The 15,940-nt window shown below is 45.1% G+C and overlaps 1 protein-coding gene across 4 annotated transcripts in view; it reads right to left on the bottom strand.

The window, feature by feature from the left end:
* Positions 1–15,940, bottom strand: part of LOC143934131 (galactoside alpha-(1,2)-fucosyltransferase 2-like) — a 417,951-nt gene that overhangs the window by 276,189 nt on the left and 125,822 nt on the right. The window lies entirely within an intron of this gene.

Here is a 15,940-nt window from a genome sequence, read left to right as displayed (position 1 = left end):
GCAAAGCAGCTGCTAACACATCCTCTTCCCTTGCCTCAATGTCATCATCAGTGACTCCTTCCCTAGACCCACCACGTCCTCCTGAGGAGTCCCCTGAACTCTTTGAGCACAGTGTTGAGTACATGTTCCAGGAGGATGCCCAGTGTTTTGTAGGCTCTGATGATGATACTCAGCTAGAGGAAGGCAGTAGCGTGAGCGCAGAGAGAGGGGATGCTCAAGAAGGACAGCAATCTGGCAGTCATGTTCCACAAGCTGCAGCATACTGCCAGGTTTGCTCCAGTGATGAAGAGTTAGGGGATGATGAGGGCACTGACTCCACGTGGGTGCCTGGTAGGAGAAAGGAGGAGGAACATCTCCTGAGTGCATCAGATCGCACCGCTGCCATTTGCAGCATATGTCTCAAGCGTATCTCGCGTGGCCAAAACATCAGCCGCTTGGGCACCACATGCTTGACCAGACATATGTTGACCTGCCATGCAGCTCGTTGGCAAGCGTACCTCAAAGACCCACACCAAAGAACAAAGCGGACCTTTCCTTGCTCCTCATCAGCTGGGATCTCCAACCCCACTAGACCTTCAGTCCTCTCTGAAACCTGCGCTGAGAGGAATGAAGGTGTAGAATTAGGTGTGTCACAGCCAAGTGCTTGCGGGCACTCTGCTAGCAGTACACCCACGTCCGATTGTAGCAGGCAAATTTCCCTGCCCCAGCTGCTGGACCATAGAAAGAAGTTCACTCCCAGCCATCCACATGCTCAGCGGTTGAATGCTAGCTTGGCTAAATTGCTAGCACTTCAACGGCTACCTTTTCAGTTGGTAGACTCGGCCCCCTTCCGTGAGTTTGTGCAATGTGCGGTTCCTCAGTGGCAGGTTTCTCACGGAAGGAGATTCCGACTCTCTACTGGCATGTGGAAGGCAATGTCCTTACCTTGCTGGACAGGGCGGTCAGCGGTAAGGTGCATATTACCGCTGACTCATGGTCCAGCAGGCATGGACAGGGACGTTACCTGTCTATAACGGCCCATTGGGTCACTCTTCTGGCAGCTGGGAAGGATGCTGGACAAGGTGCAGTAGTGTTGGAGGTTGTTCCGCCACCACGCCTCCAAAATGCTACTACTGGTTGTGACACACCTCTCTCCTCCATCCCCTCCTCTTCTTCTTCCTCCATGGCCTCTTTCAGTGCTCTGTCCTTGGCACCAGCGGTGCTCCGTAGGCGTTCAAGGTGCTACGCAAGTACGCAGGCAAAACGATGCCATGCCGTGCTTGCGCTGGTTTGTTTGGGGGACAGGAGCCACACTGGGGCAGATATTTTGTCAGCTCTGCAGGGGCAGGCCGAGAGGTGGTTGACGCCACGCCAGCTTAAGCCAGGATTGGTGGTTTGCGACAATGGCACCAACCTCCTCTCCGCCCTCCGACAGGGATAACTGACCCTTGTGCCCTGTGTGGCTCAAGTCCTTAACCTGGTGGTGCAGCGGTTCTTGAGCAGGTACCCGGGCTTACAGGATGTCCTGAAGCAGGCCAGGAAAGTCTGTGTGCATTTCCGCCGATCATTTAATGCCTGTGCTCGGCTGGCTGAGCTCCAAAAGGAGTTGAACCTGCCCAAGAACCGCCTTATATGTGACATGCCCACCAGGGGGAACTCAACGTTGGCCATGCTGCTGTGGCTGCACACGCAGCAGAGGGCCATCAATGAGTACCTGTGCGACTACTGCACCAGGACAGGGTCAGGGGAGCCCGGTTTTATCTCACCACGCCAGTGGGGCATGATCAGGGATGCATGCACTGTCTTGTCACCATTTGAGGAGGCCACAAGGATGGTGCATCAGTGACACTGTACCTCTTGTCCACCTGTTGGAGCATACGCTGCATGGAATAATGGACAGGGCACTTGAGGCAGAACAGAGGCAGGAAGAGGAGGACTTCCTTGCCTCTCAAGGCCCCCTTTATCCAGACAGTGTTCCTGCTGTTCCACCCATCACACAGGAAGAGGACGGGGAGGGGGAGGAGGAGGAGGAGGAGGAGGAGGAGGAGGAGGATGATTGTGTCAGCATGGAGGTGGAGGCTGGCACTCAGCATCAGCAGCAGCAGTCTTGTAGGGATGATTTACAGTCCCAAGAAACCCGTGGACTTGTACGTGGCTGGGAGGAGGTAGCTGCGGATCATGTTGTCCTTAGTGACACAGAGGACTCCGGACCGAATGCCTCAGCTAACCTACGCTGCATGGCCTCCCCTGATCCTGCAAAGCCTGCGGAGGGATCCTCGTATTCTTCGGATCAAGGAGAGGGACCATTACTGGCTGGCCACTCTCCTTGATCCACGGTACAAGGGTAAGGTTGCAGAGCTTATCTTGCCGTCGCAGAGGGAGCAGAGGATGAGACATCTTCGGGAGGCCTTGCAGAAAGGTCTGTGCAATGCGTTCCCAGAGACTGGGAGGTTACAAACTCCTAGTCCTGGACAACGCGTTGCTGAGGCATCGGTCAGAAGGAGCGGTGGAGAAGGTGGCCGTCTGACCGATGCGTTCAGACATTTTTTTAGTCCGCAGCTCCAAGGTATGATCGGTTCCAGCAACCATCGCCAGCATCTGATTTACATGGTGCAGGAATACCTAGGGGCAAGGTCAGACTTGGACACCTTTCCCACCGAAAATCCTCTGGCTTACTGGGTCTTGAGGATGGATCACTGGCCAGAGCTTGCACAGTATGCAATTGAGCTACTGGCCTGTCCTGCATCCAGCGTTCGCACCTTCAGTGCTGCTGGTGGCTTTGTTATCGATCACAGGGTGCGCCTGTCCACCGACTCGGTGGATCGACTGACCTTCATAAAGATGAATCAGTCTTGGATCACCCACAGCTACCAAGCACCTGAAGCTGATGTAACCGAATACTTTTTTTTGAAATATCACATCCCTTCAAGACTGCCTATGCTGATGCTGAGTGACTGTCCTGTTATGCTGACTGTCTATCCTCTTCCTCCTCCGCTGATATCTTGGAAGAACATTTTTGGTTCTGGGTGATGCCACCAGCCCAATTTTTCTGCCCCTGTTTAACAGGGCTGGGTAATTAAAATTTTTGATGCAATGCTTTGCAGTAGGGCTCATTCCTGCACTACAACTAGAGTATATGGGAGAGGTTGCAGTGTATAGGCCCAATTTTTCAGCCCCTGTTTAACAGGGGCATGTAATACAATTTTTGATGCAATGCTTTGCAGCAGGGCTCATTCCTGCACTACAACTAGAGTATATAGGAGAGGTTGCAGTGTATAGGCCCAATTTTTAGCCCCTGTTTAACAGGGCATGTGATACAATTTTTGCTGCAATGCTTTGCAGCAGGGCTCATTCCTGCACTCCAACTAGAGTATCTGGGAGAGGTTGCAGTGTCGTGGCACCAGCAAGCAGTGCCTAAGGCCCAATTTTTCAGCCCCTGTTTAACAGGGGCATGTAATTACAATTCTTGATATAATATTTCACAGCAGGGCCCGTTCCTGTGCCCACCGAGAGTAACTGTGAGGACTTATAGTGTTGTGGCACCAGCACCACAACCACCAAAGGTAAATTTTTCTACCACTGTTCAACAATGGCATGTAATTACAATTCTTGATATAATCGTTCACAGCAGGGCGCTCCAGCGCCCACCAAGAGTCACTTTGAGGGCTTACAATGTTGTGGCAACACCAACACCTTGTTCCGCCATTTCTGCAGAGCATATAGGGTAGGCCCCTACTTTCAAAAATCCAACTTACAAACGTCTCCTACTTGCAAACGGAAGGAGACAACAGGAAGTGATGAAAAAAGACGTACAGCAAAAAAAATTATACAGGGGTGATAACCCTTCCCTATGTTTTCCAAAAAGCTTAAAAATAGATTTTTTGACTGGAGCTACACTTTAAAAATGTACCAGTTCAAAATTACAAACAGATTCTACTTAACACAACAAACCTACACAGTCCCTGTCTTGTTTGCACCGCCTGCATACTGCTGTTCTGAGTATATAGGGCCTGGGGGCCCCACGTCTTTCCTTTTTTTAATATGGGTACGGGGTTCCCCTTAATATCCGTACAAGACCCAAAGGGGCTGGTAATGGGCGGGGGGGGGGGGGGGGCTACCCATGCCATTTTTCTCAATGATTTTCATCCATATTGCCGGAACCAGATATTACATTAAAACCGCAAGCAGTTTTAAATGACTTTTTTTCCGTTAAATGTCATTTTGTGCAGGGACTGTTCTAAACATGGGAAACACGTGGCACTTCACAGGCATACTATAGACACCCCCCATGTCACGATATTTAAAGGAATATTTCACTTTTTTTTCCACTTTAATCGTCATTAAAATCAGTGCTCCCGAAAAACCATCCGTTTTTAACCACTACAATACAGGGCACTTTCGCCCCCTTCCTTCCCAGCCCAATTTTCAGCTTTCATCGCTCTCGCACTTTCAATGACAATTGCGCGGTCATGCTACACTGTACCCAAATGAAATTTTTATCATTTTGTTCGCACAAATAGAGCTTTATTTTGGTGGAATTTATTCACGACTCCGTTTTTTATTTTTTGCGATATAAGCGAAATTTGGAAAAAAAACAATATTTTCTATTTTAAAAGAAATCCAATAAAATCAAATTTTGTCATAAATTTAAGCCAAAATGTATTCTGCTACATGTTTTTGGTAAAAAAAAATCCGTTAAGTGTATAATAATTGGTTTGTGTGATCACGGACATATGTACGCAAATGATCATGTACATATGTGTGCAGGTGATCACGTACATATGTGTGCAGATAATCATTGGAACATGTGATTTTAGTGGGACATATGTGGGGGACATGTGTTTTTTTATTTGGGGACATGTCTTTTTATTATTTGGGGACATGTGTGTTTTGGGGACATGTGTGGTGACATGTGTATTGTGGGGACTGTGTTTACACTGTGTGGTGATTTGTGTTTACACTAGACTGATGATCAGTGAGTAAAAAGCTGTAAAAACAGCTTATACTCACTGATCACCAGCCGGCTGCAGCGATCTGCTCTCCTCTCCTCAACGATGACTTCTGTGTGAGGAGAGGAGGAGCCGATTGCCTAGCAACCAGCTGTTTGTTTACATCACATGACGGCCGTGATTGGACATGGCCATCATGTGATCAGGAGGGCCAATCACAGAGCCCTCCTGCCGATCCGAGATGCGCCGTGTCCGGGTGACACGAGCACATCGGGATCGCGCCGCTGCACAGGCACGTGCGTGCGCGATCCCCCTCCTTCTGAAGGACGTTCCTGAATGTCCTATCAGAAGTAGACGGCTCCCACCCGGCCGTATATGTGCATTGGCCGGGTGGGAAGTGGTTAAAATCATTTTAGGCATTGACCCATGTCCCCTGGGGCAGGAGCTAGGTCCCCAAAACCTTTTTAGGACAATATCTTGCATATTAGCCATTAAAATTAGCACTTTTTATTTCGAACGTTCAAGTCCCATAGACTTCAATGGGGTTCTAACCATGCCTCATAGAATATACGTTGGGGTGTTTGCTTTCTAAAATGGGGTCATTTTATGGGTAATTCCATTGTCCTGCTGCTCGAGGACCTTCAAAAGTGTGATAGGTAGGAATGAATTGAGATGTGTCATTTATGCTCCTAGAACGCCTGCAGGTACTACTTCAATGTTCAGCCTCTCTATGTGACCAGGCTGTGTAAAAGTCCTACACATGTGGTATCGCCATACTCAGAAGGAGTAGCAAAATGTGTTTTGATGTGTAATTTTTGCTATATACATGCTTTGTGTTAGAAATATCTTATAAATTGACAACTTGTGTAAAAAAAAATGTGTTTTCATTTTTTCCCACATTTTCCAAAAACTTCTGGAAAAAAATGAACCGTTCAGAAGACTCATTATTCCACATAGATTATACATTGGGGTGTTTGCTTTCCAAAATGGGCAATTCCATTGTCCTGGTACTCCAGGGCCTTCAAAAGTGTAATAGGTGGCTGTGAAATTAGATGTGTCATTTTTGCTCGTAGAACGTCTGAAGGTACTACTTCAATGTTGGTGCTCTGTATGTGGCCAGGCTGTGTAAAAGTCTCACACATGTGGTATCAGCATACTCGGGAAGAATAGCAGAATGTATTTTGGGGTGTAATTTGTTGTATGCATATGCTGTGTGTGAGAAATAACCCAATAATATGACAATTTTGTAAAAAAAAATAATAAAAAAAATCTTCATTTTGCAAAGAATTGTGGGAAAAAATGACAACTTAAAAAAAAACTCACCATGCTACTTACTTAATACCTTGGAATGTCTACTTTCTAAAAAGGGGTCATTTGGGGGGTATTTGTACTTTCCTGACTTGTTAGTGTCTCAAGAAATGAGATACACCTGATGTACTGAAGGCCTGAACAGATGTGATCAATTTTCAGTGATTGGCACCATAGTTTGTAGACTCTATAACATTCACAAAGACCAAATAATATACACTAATGTGGGTTATTTTTACCAAAGATATGTAGCAGTATAAAGTTTGGCCAAAATTTATGAAGAAAAATTGCTAATTAGCTAAATTGTATGACAGAAACAAAGAAAAAGGCATTTTTTTCACAAAATTTACATTTTTTTTTTATTTATAGCACAAAAAATAAAAAACCCACTAGCGATTAAATACCACTAAAAGAAAGCTCTATTTGTGTGGGAAAAAAAGGAAGCAAGTTTTATATGGGTACAGTGTTGCATGACTGAGTAATTGTCATTCAAACTGTGAGAGCACCGAAAGCTGAAAATTGGTCTGGTCAGGAAGGGGGTGTAAGTGCACTGTATTGAGGTGGTTAATACTGTATGTATGTGATTGTTTCCTTATTCTGCTTACACACACACACACACACACACACACACACACACACAGTATGTAAAATAACAGGAATAGGTGTTTCTAAAAGGATTCCTGAAATGTTTATAGTGCTTTATAGTGAAAACACACCTTGCAAAGTAAAACATTTGTAACTCTTAATGGAATGTGTGTATGATATATACAGAGATAAGGAACATGTTTATTTTGGCTTGATATATTTGTTTTGGTCGCAGTAAATCCATTCTAAAATTAAAAAAAACAACAAATGTTGAATTCACTTAATAGTCACTAAACACGTTCTTAAATAAGCTTCAGCTTTTTCGGACGACAGAATACAACGTCAGAAGTGACGTAATGTGTTGAATCATTTTGTATGTATTCTTTCATTTCTGAGCATGTGTAGTCTTGCCCTTAAGATTTTTTTGTATGAAAACCATACTAATGAAATAAAATTCGGACATGGTGTTCACGTCCGACAAAAATTTTATAGACTGCACATCCATTTTTTCTCATACGAAAAAGCGAAATCGGCTGTCGAAAGCACCGTACTAAAGATCCCAAAATCGTCAGACAGCTCGTCTTACAAATTTTTCTATCCGATTTTCGTATCGTGTGTACGGACGGGCCTTTAGCTTTTGTTAGATCTGCAGTTGCCACAATGCTGTACTGCACATGTGATCAGTTATAACACCAGCCATTTGATGGTTTGACAGTTCGGTTGGGAGCAAAAGCAACTGTGACAGGTATCATTGAATGCCTTGAATGTAGCCGTTTTAGGAAACTGTTAAATCAAAGGGTTTAGTTCCACTTTAAATCATATCAATGTTCTTCCTCCAGCAAGATTTACTTTTCCATGAGTATTTATTTTCATGGTAGCCATGTATAGGGAAATCTTCAGGTAACTTTACCACTTATATAAAGCATTTTTTGCAAAAATGAATGGATCAAGGGAACCGCATGCAGTTTTGAGTTTTTCATAGTATCAAAAGAAACTTTTTGTAGTAGATCGCCTTAAAAAATTGTCTGAAAGTTGTCATAAATATGACCAGTATAACTGGAGACTGCGGGGATTAAAATCCAATTCCTAATGTATTGATACATCAGGCTAAATGTCTGGTGCTGAGTGCCAGTTGAACTCATGCAGGAGCAGAGCAAGGAAGGGTCTTATCCCATCTGTGTGTAAGTTTGAAATCTAGAGTATCACAATAAAATAATATAAAATAAACATATTTACAATATCTATGAAAGGAAACTTTACCTGTGCATAATGACCGTCAACTACTGTTAGCAATTAATAGCAATTGCTAGAATTTTATAGATTATAATTTTGTTTTCTTGTTGTTTTTTTAATTGTTTATTACTATACCTAATTATTTATGAAATAGTGTGCAATGACCCTTCAGAAAGAATTTGACATCAGAGATCTATTGGATACTGAACCTACTGCCAATGACCCCTTTGGAAAGCATTCATATATGAGAAAATGGAAAGGGAGAGGATAAAAAGGAAATCATTTTTTTCTTTACAAAATGAACCCTCTAGCTCTAGCAATATTTTTTGAAATATAAATCTTTTGTTTAAGTGCTATAGTTAGACAGTGGTTACTTATATATTTGTATTCACTTTGTATTATTTTTATTTACTTATTAATGGATACAAATAAAAAAAAATGTTTAAGCATTAAAAAAAGCTTGGACCTTCTTGTGTGGATGAGTTCAGCTGCTTTCTGACTGAGCATTAAAGAAATACTCTATCATTGAATTCAGTTATACTAAGTACTTACCTTACATTCCAAACCTCATGTACAAATGTTAGTATGATTGTACATCTGTTAATTTTTAATACAAATAAAACTTTATTGTTTCAAAAATAAAAAATAAAATCCATCCTGAAAACTGGAGGTCGACCGCTCTGCGTGGGCACCATTCAGAGAATGCTTTGCGCTGCCCTGCCTCTTCACCTCGTCCAATCAGAGAACGCTTTGCATTCCATCAGAAAATGTAAAGCATTCTCTGAATGGCTCTCGTGCCAATTGGCCGACCTTCTCTGTGCAGAATGTGGCATACCAGCTGCTTAGCACAGGACCTGGAAGCATGTGGAGATCACTGGAGTAGCGGTGTCTACTACAGCAGTGGTTCTCAACCTTGATCCTCAAGTATCACTGACATGCCATGTTTTGGGAATTTCTCTTAAGCCGCGTACACACGGGCGGACTGTCTGGCCAACTTAGTCCGTCAGACAATCCGACGGACAGTCCGTCATACTTTCGAATGAAAGGACTTGACCACACACACCACTTTTTGAGCGGACTAATACGGCGTACTAAGTCCGCCATACTATCCGCCCTACTTTTGAAATGAACGGACTCGCCCACACATGCGGAGGAAAGTCCGCTCATTTCGAGCGCGTCTCCAGGTAGGCGGGGCCCGCGAGGGAGACGTCGCTGACCCCGCCGCCTGGTATGGACTTAAAGGGGAACCCCAACGCCGGAAAAAATCGGCGTGGGGGTCCCCCCCAAGTCCACAACAGACCCTTGTCCGAGCACGCTACCCGGCCGGCCAGGAAAGGGGGGCGAGCGAGCGCCCCCCCTCCTGAGCCGTACCAGGCCGCGTGCCCTCAACATGGGGGGGTGCCTTGGGGAAGGGGGGGCCGCGCTGCCCCCCACCCCAAAGCACCTTGTCCCCATGTTGATGAGGACAAGGGCCTCTTCCCGACAACCCTAGCCGTTGGTTGTTGGGGTCTGCGGGCGGGGGGCTTATCGGAATCCAGGAGTCCCCTTTAATAAGGGGGCCCCCGGATACCGGCCCCCCACCCTATGTGAATGAGTATGGGGTACAATGTACCCCTACCCATTCACCTGTAAAATAAAAGTACAAAAAAAAACACAACACACGAGATAAAATACTTTATTGCACAGCTCCGGGGGTCTTCCGTCTTCGGGGGTCTTCTCGCCGGACTTTCTTCCTCGCCGCCGGCCTCTTCTCCCGACTTCGGGGGTCTTGTCCCCCTCTTCGGTTCTTCTGCCGGGCCACCGCGCCTTCTTATAGCTCTTTTACAGGCGGTGGCCCGGTCTTCTGTTGCCGCCGCCGCCGCCCCTTCCGTTCTTCTTCTTCTTCTTCTTCTTCCGGAGGTGTTGCCTCGACGATCTCTCCGGCCGGAATGCCAGGGCCGCGCTGCGCGGCCACTTATATAGGGACAAGGGGCGGTGTCACATGGCTTTATGTCACATGGTGACCCCGCCCCCTTACGATGTCATAGTCCCCATGAGACATCAACCCATGTGACCAACCCATGTGACATAAAGCCATGTGACACCGCCCCTTGTCCCTATATAAGTGGCCGCGCAGCGCGTCCCTGGCATTCCGGCCGGAGAGATCGAAGAAGAAGAAGAGGCGGCGGCGACAGAAGACCAGGCCACCGCCTGTAAAAGAGCTATAAGAAGGCGCGGTGGCCTGGCAGAAGAACCGAAGAGGGGGACAAGACCCCCGAAGTCGGGAGAAGAGGCCGGCAGCGAGGAAGAAAGCTGGGCTCCTCTGCTAGCAAAAGAGCTACAAGAAGATAGCGGAGGAGTCCGGCAAGAAGACCCCCGAAGACGGAAGACCCCCGGAGCTGTGCAATAAAGTATTTTATCTTGTGTGTTGTGTTTTTTTTTGTACTTTTATTTTACAGGTGAATGGGTAGGGGTACATTGTACCCCATACTCATTCACATAGGGTGGGGGGCCGGTATTAAAGGGGGCTCCCGGATTCCGATAAGCCCCCCGTCCGCAGACCCCGACAACCAACGGCCAGGGTTGTCAGGAAGAGGCCCTTGTCCTCATCAACATGGGGATAAGGTGCTTTGGGGTGGGGGCGCTCGCTCGCCCCCCTTTCCTGGCCGGCCGGGTAGCGTGCTCGGACAAGGGTCTGTTGTGGACTTTGGGGGGGACCCCCACCCCAATTTTTTTCGGCGTTGGGGTTCCCCTTTAAGTCCATACCAGGCAGCGGGGCCTGCGACGTCTCCTTCGCGGGCCCCGCCTACCTGGATACCCGCTCGAAATGAGCGGACTTTTCTCCGGGCGGGAAAAGTCCGCTCATTTCAAAAGTACGGCGGACTGGCATACACACGGGCGGATGGTCCGCCGAAATGCGAGTACGACGGACAGTATTATGGAAATTCCGAAATACTTAGTCCGCCGGACTGCACGCTGAAAAAGTCCGCTGAAGCCCACACACGAGCGGACTGTCCGCTGAAATGTGTTTCGGCGGACTAAGTAGGCCAGACAGTCCGCCCGTGTGTACGCGGCTTTAGATAAAAAAGCTGTCCAAAATACCAAGCCGTGGCCTCTGATTTAAAGCACCTGTGCAAGATAAAGGAAAACCTGCTACTTGAGGACTGAGGTTGAGAACCACTGTACTACAGCAATTTCCAGCTTCCAGGGGCATCAGCCAGGTACGGTATATAAAGTACCTGTACGTAGTTACATTGGTCCAAGCTGCACCAAAGTAACTATGTATAAAATATCCATACCTGGAATTTTTTTTTAAAGCCATCATGCAACCTCCATTGCACAACTGCATCTTCATATGCCCCTCACCCTTCTCTGTTCTAATGTTGTCCCACATGGGATTTTAGGGGATTTTTTCCCTACCTAATGCACCTCCCACCCCCTACAGCTCTTCTTCCTTTAATCACTCTGCCACCTTTAGTAAATCGACCGATGTATTTCAAATTCTCGGTTTATTGGGTACCAGAAATGTTGATCTTTGTCTCCATCTTAAGGTAGCTTCAGGAATTTCAGGGGTTTTACAAATGTTCTTCTTTTCTCTACTATCAATGTACTTTATACTTTCCACCATCATAAGTGAAGGACAATTTGAGAAGCTTAGAATTAGATATTTTCTGCTTGGCACTGATAAATGCTACCGGCAGCTCCAGGTGACCATTCACACATGATAAAAGAGGTGGGCAGCTGCTGTGGCTTATGGAAATAGACTTAGCTGAGACTGAAGTTAGAAATGAGGGAACCAATCAAACTTCACTCGAACTCCATTTTGAGGAAATTAGACGAAAATGTCGCTTTACCCTTGAATAAGATTTTACCAGTATAAAGTTAAAGAGTTTTAAGAATCTAGAAGATGCTAGCTACAGTTCCTATTGGTTTCCTAACATCCCAAGTCCTTTCTGGTTTTAAAATGAGGGGATGAAAAGAAATAGAAAGCAGAAAAAAATGTATTTATCCTAATTTGGTGTCCTTAGTCCTAACAGATTATTTTATATTTGTTTTGTTTGTTTAGGACCAGTTCACACCAGAACAGTGGGTTTTCAGGCACCATATCGCATTACCATGCAATTTAGTGTAGCGTGGTGTTCAAAAGTAGTGCATGCAGTACTTTATGTGTGGTCTGCTGCAATTTGAATGGGCCAAAAATCACACTGCATGGGAATGCACAGAAATGTGAACCAACAATTAGTGATTTCAACTACTCATTCACTTTTCACTGAAGTGGCACCATCATTGAGTTTGAGAAGTTGCATGGTTAGATAGGTTGAAAAAAAAAAGTCCATCTAGTTCAATCAACAGAAAAAACATAAATAGAAAACCTAAATATACATAATAATATACTCACAGTTGATCTAGAGGAAGCCCCAAAAACTCTATAAAACATTTTCATATTTCCTAATTTCTGAGGGCGTTTATTCCACATCTTTACAGCTTTTACTGTGAAAAAGCCTTTCTATATGTGGAGGTTAATGTTTTATAATGTAATGTTTCAGTGCACAGTAGTTTACAGTGGTGAATTTCATGAGCAGATTGGCTTTATATATACACAACAGAGCTACTGTCCACCTTTATAGATCTAGCTGAGCCACTGTCTAGGGTTGCCACTTTTTCATCAAGCCAAACCAGAACACGTTAGCTGCACATAGTAATTTAAATTTTTTTTGTAAACACTATGGGGTTTATTTACTAAAGGCAAATCCACTTTGCACTGTAAGTGCAGTCATTGTATTTCTGAGGGGGACATGCAAGGAAAATAGAAAACAGCATTTTAGCTTGTACATGATTGGATGATAAGATCAGCAGAGCTTCTCCTCATTTCAGATCTTCCCCTCAGATTTACAGCGACTGCACCTCCAAGTGCACTTGCAGTACACCCGTAGTGCAGAGTGGATTTGCCTTTAGTAAATCAACCCCTATAGGATTGTAACAGATCTGGGACACCTTTGGGCATTTCAGAGATAACAGTAATGTGGCGCACATAGTGCCCCCTCACCATCCTATCAAGTTCTGTTTTTCCGAGCCACTTTCCTGTCTGAATAATGTGATTGGGTTTCAGGTGGACTGAAACACCGGACACATGACTCAAAACCCGGACTGTCCAGGTGAATACTGGAGAGATGGCAACCCTACCACTGTCTCCCTGCAGTTTAGGAGTTGTACCAGCTGGTAAGGGATGTACATGTTTTCCAGTTCAGTATATTGGATTTGTCATAGCCAAGGTAGGAAAACACGAAAACTGTGGTTTGCAGGTAACTACTAAAGAATTCAAAAAGAAGGATTCTTTATTACATAAGACAAATAGAAAATCCAGTCCATTTCAGCACAATCCAAAGTATGAGCCCTTAAAGTTCATTGAACTGGAACATTTATAACCTTTAGACAGATACGGTCATATTGGATAGAGTAAACTGCTAATCCAAACCAAATGTTGACATTGTCTGGGCAGATTCACAAGTTCCTCAATATTTGTAATTCTGCCATTTGCTCTTCTATCCAACTATGTAATGAACGTAACCCTTTACTGTTTTGCCGATGTACTTCTGCAGCTCAACCTGGATGGGTTCCCAGTCAGAGTGTGTCAGTGAGATTGTCAGTGGAGCCTGATGTCTACTGGAGCCTGTCTACTGTAGCCTGTCTACTGTAGCATGTCTACTGTAGCCTGATGTCTACTGGAGCCTGTCTACTGTAGCCTGTCTACTGGAACCTGTCTACTGTAGCCTGTCTACTGGAGCCTGTCTACTGTAGCCTGTCTACTGTAGCCTGGTGTCTACTGGAGCCTGTCTACTGGAGCCTGTCTACTGTAGCCTGTCTACTGTAGCCTGATGTCTACTGGAGCCTGTCTACTGTAGCCTGTCTACTGTAGCCTGTCTACTGGAGCCTGTCTACTGGAGCCTGTCTACTGGAGCCTGATGTCTACTGGAGCCTGATGTCTACTGCTTAATTACTGGGTGAAAACAGTAATTACATAATGAGTCTCGCCCTATATTTTCCCATGCTTTTTTCATTTATTTAAATAGCATACCATATTAATAAAAAAAGCAACAAGCTTTCACTTCAAGAAGTTCCAATCCCTTAGCCAGTCTACTTCTGAGGGGCAGTGTATTAATATATTTATAACATTCCAAAAATGTAAACACTGGACTAATGCTCCGTACACACGATCAAAAATTCTGCCAGCAAAAGTCGGATGTGAGCTTTTGGTCAGAAATTCCGACCGTGTGTATGCTCCATGAGTTCGTCTGTATGCAATTCGGACGTGCAAAAAATCACACATGCTCGGAAACAATTCGACGCATGCTCGGAAGCATTGAATTTAATTTTCTCGGCTCGTCGTAGTGTTGTACATCATTGAGTTCATAACAGTCGAAAGTTCCGAGAACTTTTGTGAGACGATGTGTATGCAAGCCAAGCTTGAGCGTAATTCCGTTGGAAAAACCATCCAAGATGGAATTTCTGATCATGTGTATGGGGCAAAAGAATAAAAAATGTGTAGTGTCTGTGAATATCTGAACCTGAAAAGCAAATTGCACATGCAGATAAAGCTTTTTAGGAGCTAATTCACACTTACAAGATGAATACATTTGGGGACCTGTGCCTTAATCTGGCCTTACATGTAACCCCACATTGACAAGTATTCTGTTTCAAATAACATTGTATGCATTGATATACCGCTTTAGACCCAGTATGTCCAGACAGTATGGCAACCTGCTGACTTGGCAGCACCCACATGCAGCTTAACTCTTCAGTAAGACACAGAAGTTGAATCCAAGGTGTCCCTTCCCACCAGGTCTGCAGAGTGTAATTTCAGGTCTCTACCCACTTTTTTTCTGAACGCTCAGGCAAGCTTTATAAATTATGGACGGACTTTGAACAGATGTAGAGAAGATTGCAGATAGACAGGTACAGCTTATGTAGGAGTATTTTTTAAATAATTGCGTATCACCTTAGCCCAATTACTTCACTGGGTATATGTAAGAGTTTACAACCACTTTAATCCAAACAAATGTGCAAAATATTTTTATCTTTAGCTTTCTGCCACTGCTGTTCCCAGTACAAATATTGTAACCATATAACCATGTATAAAAAATACACGATATCACCAAAAGTATTTGGGTGCCTGCCTTTACACGCACATTAAATTTAATGGCATTCCAGTCTTAGTCCATAGGGTTCAATATTGAGTTGGCCCACCCTGTACAGCTATAACAGCTTGAAATATTCTGGGAAGGCTGTCCACAAGGTTTAGAAGTGTGTCTATGGGAATGTTTGACCATTCTTCCAGAAGGGCATTTGTGAGGTCAGACACTGATGTGGATGAGAAGGCCTGGCTCACAGTCTCCGCTTTAATTCATCCCAAAGGTGTTGAGGTCAGGAACTTGTCAGGACAAGTTCCTCCACCCCAAACTTGCTCATCCACGTCTTTATGGGCTTTGCTTTGTGCACTGGTCAAAATCATTTGGTGGAGGGGGGATTATGGTGTGTGGCTGTTTTTGAGGGGTTGGGCTTGGCTCCTTAGTTCCAGTGAACCAACTTCTTCAGACGTCGGCATACAAATAAATTTTGGACAATTCCATGCTTCCAGCTTTGTGGGAACAGTTTGGAGATGGCCCCTTCCTGTTCCAACATGACTGCGCACCAGTGCACAAAGCAAGGTCCATAAAGACATGGATGAGTGAGTTTGGGGTGGAGGAACTTGACTGGCCTCAACCCAATAGGAACACCTTAGGGATGAATTAGAGCGGAGACTGTGGGCTAGGCCTTCTGATCCAACATCAGTGCCTGACCTCACAAATGCACTTCTGGAAGAATGGTCAACCATTCTCATAGACACACTCCTAAACCTTGTGGACAGC

Source organism: Lithobates pipiens, unplaced genomic scaffold, assembly GCF_037356315.1.
Source record: "Lithobates pipiens isolate NorthernLeopardFrog02 unplaced genomic scaffold, aLitPip1_a1.2 Scaffold_27, whole genome shotgun sequence".
Taxonomy (NCBI): domain Eukaryota; kingdom Metazoa; phylum Chordata; class Amphibia; order Anura; family Ranidae; genus Lithobates; species Lithobates pipiens.
The sequence above is the reverse complement of the archived record's forward strand: the minus strand, read 5'-3'. Positions and strand labels throughout refer to the sequence as shown.